The 9,759-nt window shown below is 37.2% G+C and overlaps 2 long non-coding RNA genes across 2 annotated transcripts; one reads left to right on the forward strand and one right to left on the reverse strand.

The window, feature by feature from the left end:
• Positions 1–384: 384 nt before the first annotated feature.
• Positions 385–5,724, reverse strand: LOC131203780 (uncharacterized). The gene is made up of 2 exons (XR_009156479.1): positions 5,523–5,724; positions 385–3,419 (listed from the first exon to the last, which is right to left on the reverse strand). It is a non-coding gene; the product is annotated as an uncharacterized LOC131203780 (long non-coding RNA).
• On the forward strand, positions 4,742–7,309 carry LOC131203781 (uncharacterized). The gene is made up of 3 exons (XR_009156480.1): positions 4,742–5,171; positions 5,733–5,820; positions 6,263–7,309. It is a non-coding gene; the product is annotated as an uncharacterized LOC131203781 (long non-coding RNA).
• Positions 7,310–9,759: the final 2,450 nt, after the last annotated feature.

Consider the following 9,759-nt stretch of genomic DNA (forward strand, 5'->3'; position numbering starts at 1 on the left):
GGGCCCCCTGCCAAACAACTCAAAGTGTTTGCTCGTGTCTTCTTTGTGGTGTATCTAATGGATGCTATTCCACTGATTACTTAAGAGATAATGGCTCAGTTAATGGGAAGGAAAGTTCTAACCAATGAAGACTCAGAACGATAAGATTAATGTGTACATTTGTCAATAAGGATGGAAAATGAAGAATCAGACTTTCCATTACTGACACAAAAAAGCTCAAAGCAAACATCAGTGAGGCATCCACTTATGGACAATTTGTAGGAGAGGGTTTAAAATGGATGTTTCTTTTACATGGCCAAATCATAGTCCATGAGGATGTCTCTAGTCCCTGATAGTTGCTGACATTTATTATAAACTGAGGTGATACATTGCACAAAGTCAGACTTTTCTATAACTATTATTTATTGATTGCATCACAATTGATTGGATTTACATAACACCGTGAGCGAAAACCAAACTAATCCCAAGATGATCAATCATAACCTGGCCAAGTTAATCAAGTGTTATGGTCTACAAGTTGAGAATTATGGTCTGCTTCTCCTTTGGATTTGAAAGCAAAGTTTGGTTTGTAGTTATGGCAATTGGTTCATTCTATGTTTGGCTGCAATAAATAAACTAACCCCTGGCCCTGTATGGATGCATTTTCCATCATACAAGATGACTCTTGGAGGTAAGTTAGAAAAACGATGGAAATAAAAAGAAGTAGAAGCAGTGCCTGCAAAGGTGGTTTTCTTTAGGATATTTCTTCTTCCCTTTCTTTATTGATAGCTAACGGGTTATGGTGGAGCTTCACATGTAAAAATCTAGTGAATAAATGGAGATTTATGAGAGCACCTTTATTATTCATTTTCATTCTTAATTGCACTGGACCCGAAGAGACTATCTCATTTTGGTTTAAAATAGTGATAAAGGGATTTCATCTTACAGATAGACTTGGAGCATCTTCAGGCTTGGAGCAAAAACTGTCCTGTGTCTTGTTTTTTACAAACTCAGTCATAATATATGATATATTGTGATTTATAAATTATTGTGGCATTCATAAAATAATTTAATATGAGTTTTGAGTCTAGCTACTCACCTGTAGTTTATATTTGTTATTTATTGGTATTATTATTTTTTACTTTACTATTTTATTTTCAAGCCATCTGGAGTCATGTGTTTGAGATTGGCATATATATATATATTAAATGGAGATCTGAAAAAAAGACGACTGAGCTGTTCCTAATCATCCAGAAATCTTTGAGTAGATCCCAATCTGCCTTCCTGCATAGGTCTACAGTAATTTCTCTAAACTGGTTTCTAAAATCCTACCATTTATACATGAGCATCAATTATAATTCACAGAGATGTCATTTGCAGAACTGATGCCAAGTGATACAAATTATGTAATACTCATCATGTGTGCAATTAGTATGATGCACATGATGGCACTTGCCTGTCTTCTTCCCCTGATATACATTTTCTTGCCACACAAGAAGAAAATCTTTAAGGTGGTCAATGACCAGAACATAATTAAACTTGATAATATAAATTATCTATTCTATTCTATTCTATTCTATTCTATTCTATTCTATTCTATTCTATTCTATTCTATTCTATTCTATTCTATCTAATCTATCGCCTTTATTATTTTCATGAATAACTATTGTATTATACCTAAATAAATATGGCAAATATTAATTATAGACTAAGTAGACACATCTATAAGATGGCTATAGTTTTTACACATGATATAGTGAGATATAGTTACAATAATAGAACTGCACATATCTATAAATCAAATAAGAGATATAAGATTGAGATGACATGGGATTATCCAAATATGTATCAGCATAAATTTGCAATATAATAAAACATGATTAATAGTTTCAGAGGTGCCTATTCATATAATAATAATAATAATAACAAAGTTGGAAGGGACCTTGGAGGTCTTCTAGTCCAACCTCCTGCCCAGGCAGGAAACCCTACACCATTTCAGACAAATGGCTATCCAACATTTTCTTAAAAATTTCCAGAGTTGGAGCATTTACAACTTCTGCAGGCAAGTTGTTCCACTGATTAATTGTTCTAACTGTTAGGAAACTGCTTAGAAAGAGAAATATTTCATTCCAGAGTGACCCTGATTGACAAAGCTCAAAGGCTGGTTAAAGATAACCTTGATTTTTTCTGACCTTAGTTCAAGGGTAGTCAACCTTTTTATACCTACCACCCACTTTTGTATCTCTGTTAGTAGTAAAATTTTCTAACCGCTCACTGGTTCCACAGTAATGGTGATTTATAAAGTAGGGAAGTAACTTTACTTTATAAAATTTATAAAGGAGAGATACAACAAGTTAAAGCATATAATAATAATAATTACTTACCAAATACTTTATGTCGGACTTTTGCTAAGTTTGGCAGACTAAATCTTTATAAAACAACTTGCTTTAGTTAAATCTATCTTTTTATTTATACTTTGCATACATAGAAGCATAAATTATGAAAACCGAATGAAAATGTTTTTAAATAATGCTATGAATATTTTTTTTAAAGTCAATTAAATTAAAAAAAAGGAAAGTGCTTCAGTATCAGACAAAACCCCTACCGCCCACCATGAAAGCTGGAACACCCACTAGTGGGTGGTAGGGACCAGGTTGACTACCACTGCCTTAATTAAATCACAATTCTCTATATCATTCACACATTTGCATCCCTTTGCATTTAGAGCATGCACTTTTTCCTCTATTGTGGGAGCAGAATGGGGAAGCTGATGGTTGAATGAAAATTGGAAATGTCTGCACATAATGGACTAATCTTTTCCCTATCCATAGAAACTCAAGCATGGGGAAGGAAGCTTCGTTATTTGCAAATTTCCCTTTTGGTTTTCATCGGACTTTCTCCCATACTCTACTGTGAGCTAAGAACGGAGTAAGCCACAAGGCTCATCATTAGAATTTGACTGAAGGAATGGGCCCTGCTAACATTTGAAGACCTTGGGCATGGCAGGCTGCAGGATTCATTGGCACACAAATGATTGATCACGTGCCACATCACCCTCTTGCTGGGTTCGCTTGCATTCTTCCCATCGGGCAGGCTCAAGCTGGTCAAAGTGATGATGAAGTCAACACACTCCTCAGTTTGAGTTGCTCTGCTCTCATTAAGCTGGAGGGGCAAAGAACAGTTGGGGTAGAAAACTCCATTGGGAAACTCCTTGGCATTCTCCCTGTAAAAAATTGTGTCATTGGCCTCTAGGGTCATGTTCTCAATCATTGCGCTGCCATAGCAAAGATTTTGCAGGGTGGTCGAATTTTTTTTGACATTTTTGAAGAACTTCTTCCACGGCCTTCTATATGAGCCGCTCCTTCTCACGCAGAGACCAACTTCGCTGCAGAGGCCTGCAAGGAGGACCACGGCCAGCAGATTTTTCCACATTGTGAACTCTTTGAAAAGAAAAAGAAGGTAAGTGCTCACATATCGCATAAGTAGCAATACTGAAAAAGTTTGGAAATGGTTGCAACTATAAGAATTCTTGTAGTTAAAGTAGTTTAATTCTTGTTCTGCCTGCTAAGGAAAAAGAAACTTCCTTTGGCATGCAAGAACAGTACTAGCCCACAGAAACTCCATTTTCACTTAAGATTCACATCCAGATAGATTCTTCTGCACTACCCAGCCAAGATCAAATTAAAACTCCTTTACATTTAAGCCATAAAAAAAACCCCTAGTGTGTGTGTCAGCTCCAAAAACCAAGAAAAACATCTTGTGATTCTTTTCCACAGATTTTTTTTGTCACTCACCCATAAACAGAAATCTTGCTAAACAAAAGCATGCTCACAGTTCCTTGAGGCATATACTCTGGGAACTCTTAGGGAGGAACTGTCTTCACCCTGTGTCTCTCACACAAAATATCTGAACTGAGTTGTCTCTTGCTCCTCTGGAATGCCCTCCCCCTCCCCCCCGGGAATCCTGACTACATCCCAGTGTGCTTGTGTGTGAAAGGAGTGAGACTGAATGGCAGATAACAGCAAAGACATAGATGAAATTTTATATTTATTTTTTGTTCTAAAATAACAGAAAAAGAAAAGGAATAAACACACGTGTAATTATGATATATACTAGAAAATTGTTTTTTTAAAAAGTGAAAAAATGCAAGAGGAAAAAAGAATCAAAGCATAAGATATTGTCAAAACAGCCAACAGCTACAAATCTACATATACTTTTCCAATGTAAATATTATCCAAGTGCATACATATTTATTTCTAATGGTAATACAGTTATATAACTATTTTTAACCTACTGTATTTTGTAGAAATGTGTTCCATGTTTCATTATACTTGGCCAGACAAAGTCTACGTCTATAGGCAATCTGCTCATAGATGATTAGTCCAATCAGGTCTTCAATAAATTGAGTAAATGGGACCATACATTTATCTTTCCAGTACTGCATTATCAGTCTATTGGCTATAGTAGGGCTCCAGAGAATCCATTTACAGTGTCAACCTATCAAATTCCATCTACTAGGTATGCAACTCAAGATAATATCCTTTGACAACTTTAGCTTCCGTCACACAAACATATTTATATATCCTCTTTTCCACAAAACTTAGTAAATATTAGACATTGTAAAAACGTGTTTCCAAGAGGCTCCTCAGCATTTTGCTAAGATTACGTGTAGCTCTTGATGAAATTTGATACGTTGTGTCTGCATCTGAAGATGACAAGCCAGCAACATATGAGGAAATCTGTTGTGTAGATCACGGTCACGAAACCCTGAAGTTCAGCACTGTCCAACAGATACCAGCCATGAAAACCTACCCCAGTTTCACTATTTTATATACTTTTATCTTTTTCAGCTGGACATTCATTTTTTTACACTTTAGCCCTTGAATTGTTGGCTTAAAAATTATCTCAAAGGATAAAAAGCATTATAACCTGAAGAACGGAGTTTAAAAAGAGACCATGTCTTTTCCTGGAACAAGCTACCAGCCACACCGAAGCAAAACAGCTAAAAATGGATTCTTATCTAATAAGGAAAGAACTGAAGATATTTATGGAAACTTTTTCATCCACTAATAGATTTACTTTGCTGGACTCTCAGCCTTTACCTACAGTTCTAACAGATTCTGCATGATCTCTTCCTCCGAATGAGTTAGGAGAAAGCTCTCTACAACCACCTTTGGAAACTCGCCATGGAGGTATGTTTGTAAATGCATCCTTTTTTATAGCAGAAACAGTTATTTCTTTTCTTTGAGATGCTTTAGATAGTAAACGAGAAGCTTGATTGCTTTGAAAAGCTGATTGGCACTTTGGGAGAGAGTCTTTGTAAGTATTCATTTGATTCTCCAGATAATTTTACTTGTTAGTTTCTGGCTAGGCTCCCATATGGTCTAATAAATCCTTTAGTAAAAGTTCACAGCCAGAGTGAATAGCTTTATTCATACTATCTGGGGATGAAAAAAAACTGTAGTCCAACCTATCCAGGGAGGAAGGCTGCTACAACGCTGCTTAAGCACTACAAAGACTGAATACTCTTGGGAGTAACTTACCTCTCAGTAGGAATTATTCCTGGTGGGCTTATCTGGAGGTGTATTCTTTGGAAAGGCAGGTCTCTCTGTATGCTGGAGGATTGATCTCTCTTGAAATTTATAATGGCAGGAGGGGTTCTTTAAATGCCAAGTATGGGCAATGTTTCAGAGGATCCGTCATCCCTGAACTCTGTGGTTACCATCTGCAATTAGTTGAATATTTTTTTCTAGAGGGATGTTCTGATACAGTGGAAAGAAAACCCGACCAGACCATCACAGGCAGAAGCTGTGCTTTTAGTGACCATCGCAAAGAGAGAAGGTAGAATAAATTATATCCCTTAACCTTAGTTTTAAAACTAGGAGTATATGATCATTACTTGGGAGTGTCTGAAGGTCTTTTATGTGAAGTGCATATGCCTCTGAGTACAATTCTAGCAAAGTCAGATTGATACAATATGATGTCAGCCCAACAAGCTAGACCAGACTAAGAAATCAGTACTGTATAGATCAGGATCTTTTCTTGTAACAGCTATAGTAACTGACTATGTTGACAAAAAAGCTGGAACACTCAGTCACATCTATCATTAACCTTGAAACTTCAGCAAGCATATATCTGTTGCTATGGAAACTTTTTCCTTGGTAAATAAAATGGAATACAACTAAAGCCATTGTTCTTCTCCCAATTAAATTATAGCGAAGAAAAGAGATGCAGATAGATATTTTGGTACCAATCAATTGTTTTCTCTTATGTTTCTGGAAAGGCTATTTGCAAAGAAGTGATACATCCCTTTACATATACGATTCTGGGGGAAAATGGCAGCTGAAGACTTGGAGGCACAGTAGGAATATGATACTTCCTGGTGATTTAAAAAGTAAGCCTGAATTTAAAAAATGCCAACAAAAGGAAGAAAAAAGAAATCCATTTACTGATAGTTGCTGAATTTCTTTTCCCCATGCAAGATTCGGTGCATCATTTAAACTACCTTAATGCTCCCAGGACCAGTCCAGGTGGACATTCGTGGCACTAAAATTAATCTTTTTAAAAGATACAGCATTCAACTTTATCCTCAGAAGCTACTACTGAAGCTACTAGAAGCTACTGAGCCATCTACTTTTCCTCAGAAGACTGGGAATTACACATTAAAATATCTGATTTCCAAATCCATTTAGCAGAATGATAATCTGTTTCAAAGGCTGCTGTTTTCTGTTTTGTTTTGCAAGGTAAGCCATAGGTGATATTTGACACTGAACATGCTCCACTGAATTTGACACTGAATGTACTCCGATACCTGCTTAACATTAGACATCTGGATAAATATATAGGGGGCCAACAAATTTCAAATTTCAATTATCTGATATCTTGGCTGTAAACTGCCCTGAGTCCTTCGGGAGAAGGGCGGTATAGAAATTAAATTATAAATAAATAAATAAATAGTCTGTAGAGATTCTCAGTCATCCAGGTCATGGTTGTTCCAAAGGTGCTTTTTCAGGCGGCAACTGGACTTTGTTTTTTCTTTTGAAGACGTTTCACTTCTCATCCAAGAAGCTTCTTCAGCTTTGACAGGATAGTGGGGAATGAAAGGATTTATATTCCTTGCGGACAGTTGATAATTTGCATCCTTTTAGAGGGTCATTGAAGCATTTGGAGGTTTATCTGTGTCCTCAGGGTCACCTTGAGATTATAGATTATCTAATGCAGTTGCCCCAATAACTTATTTCTATGATTATTACTGTTGTGGCTTTGCTGGGATGAAATTGGGAATGTTACATGGTCAAGTTGAAATCATATCCATGACTGTAATTTGTGTTCTGTTCCTCAGATTGGACGAAGGAGAAGAAAAGAGATGCAGATAGATATTTTGGTACCAATCAATTGTTTTCTCTTATGTTTCTGGAAAGGCTATTTGCAAAGAAGTGATACATCCCTTTACATATACGATTCTGGGGGAAAATGGCAGCTGAAGACTTGGAGGCACAGTAGGAATATGATACTTCCTGGTGATTTAAAAAGTAAGCCTGAATTTAAAAAATGCCAACAAAAGGAAGAAAAAAGAAATCCATTTACTGATAGTTGCTGAATTTCTTTTCCCCATGCAAGATTCGGTGCATCATTTAAACTACCTTAATGCTCCCAGGACCAGTCCAGGTGGACATTCGTGGCACTAAAATTAATCTTTTTAAAAGATACAGCATTCAACTTTATCCTCAGAAGCTACTACTGAAGCTACTAGAAGCTACTGAGCCATCTACTTTTCCTCAGAAGACTGGGAATTACACATTAAAATATCTGATTTCCAAATCCATTTAGCAGAATGATAATCTGTTTCAAAGGCTGCTGTTTTCTGTTTTGTTTTGCAAGGTAAGCCATAGGTGATATTTGACACTGAACATGCTCCACTGAATTTGACACTGAATGTACTCCGATACCTGCTTAACATTAGACATCTGGATAAATATATAGGGGGCCAACAAATTTCAAATTTCAATTATCTGATATCTTGGCTGTAAACTGCCCTGAGTCCTTCGGGAGAAGGGCGGTATAGAAATTAAATTATAAATAAATAAATAAATAGTCTGTAGAGATTCTCAGTCATCCAGGTCATGGTTGTTCCAAAGGTGCTTTTTCAGGCGGCAACTGGACTTTGTTTTTTCTTTTGAAGACGTTTCACTTCTCATCCAAGAAGCTTCTTCAGCTTTGACAGGATAGTGGGGAATGAAAGGATTTATATTCCTTGCGGACAGTTGATAATTTGCATCCTTTTAGAGGGTCATTGAAGCATTTGGAGGTTTATCTGTGTCCTCAGGGTCACCTTGAGATTATAGATTATCTAATGCAGTTGCCCCAATAACTTATTTCTATGATTATTACTGTTGTGGCTTTGCTGGGATGAAATTGGGAATGTTACATGGTCAAGTTGAAATCATATCCATGACTGTAATTTGTGTTCTGTTCCTCAGATTGGACGAAGGAGAAGAAAAAAGAGAAAATTTGCACTGGCTGTAGATAGGAAGCACATCTTCACATACGCGAGGCATGGATGTTTGACAAAAGAGTGATTAATTTCATACTAAGAGACAGAATCAGGAAATAGAATCAGATGCTCTCTCAAACGGGTGTTTGACAGATGAGCCATCCTTAGAAACAGGGACCAGAGGCAAATGTTTCCTGCTTTTCCTCAGCACTCAATCCCTCTCATTTCCTAATCCAATTAGTAGAATGTGGTCCAGAGTTTTAATGGCAAATTTGCAGTCATAAACAACTGTCTGTTGTTTACACCAAATATGCCGCACCCATTTTTAGGGAAGAGAACTGAATTTGAGGAGACAGGCAGGGAAACTGACTCCAATCAAATCAAATCAAACAAACTGCAGGTGGCTAATAGATTGACAACAAACTCCACTCTCCCCCTGCATTACCTGCTTCCCCTGCCCATCTTTTAAACTCATATTATGGTATTTTCATTGTTTATTTCATTGTTGTATTGTTTCACTATGTTGCTACATTTACATTTTTCTTTTCATTCCTTGATTTTTACTGTGGTAAGTCACCTAGAGTAGCTCCATGGTGAGATACATGGCAAATAAATTTAACAAATAGTAAAAACAAGCAAAAGTAATACCAATGGGTGCCTTGGGTGCAATCCCAAAACAACTGGAGCATCTCTTGAATGTTATTGGCATTGAAAAATTCACCATCAGTCAATTGCAAAAGGTGGCTTTATTTAGAATAGTTTATATCCTACAATGATACCTTAATACTATCAAACATTCACATCTGCCTCTCCCAGATCCTTGGAAAAGACTCAATAGATAGACAAAATGCCAAATCCAGTCCAAACATCTGGCTGACTGTACAATGATCCATAATAATAAAATTCCAAAACAACTGGAGCACCACTTGAACATCATCGGCATTGACAGATTCACCATTAATCAATTGCAAAAGGCAGCTCTCAGGCCTGGAAGCCATCTTTTGCATTGGGCCTTCAGGCCTGCCATATTTACTACTGTGGGAAATTGGGAGGGGGGGATTGTATAGAGCATATATAGTCATAATAACATTCCTTTCTTAGAGAGTCAATGTTGTGTCTTGCCCGCCCTCAGAGCAGCCGGGGCCTTCTTACCTGCTCCAGAACACTGAGGAATGTATGCCTCCCGGCCCAAGTCCTGGCTCCATGCCCACACAAACTGCAGAAGAAGGAGCATCTCCCGGCCCCAGCCCTGACTCCATGCCCAGGCAAACGGAGCAGCTAGACCC

This window comes from Ahaetulla prasina, chromosome 9 (assembly GCF_028640845.1).
Source record: "Ahaetulla prasina isolate Xishuangbanna chromosome 9, ASM2864084v1, whole genome shotgun sequence".
NCBI classification, from domain to species: domain Eukaryota; kingdom Metazoa; phylum Chordata; class Lepidosauria; order Squamata; family Colubridae; genus Ahaetulla; species Ahaetulla prasina.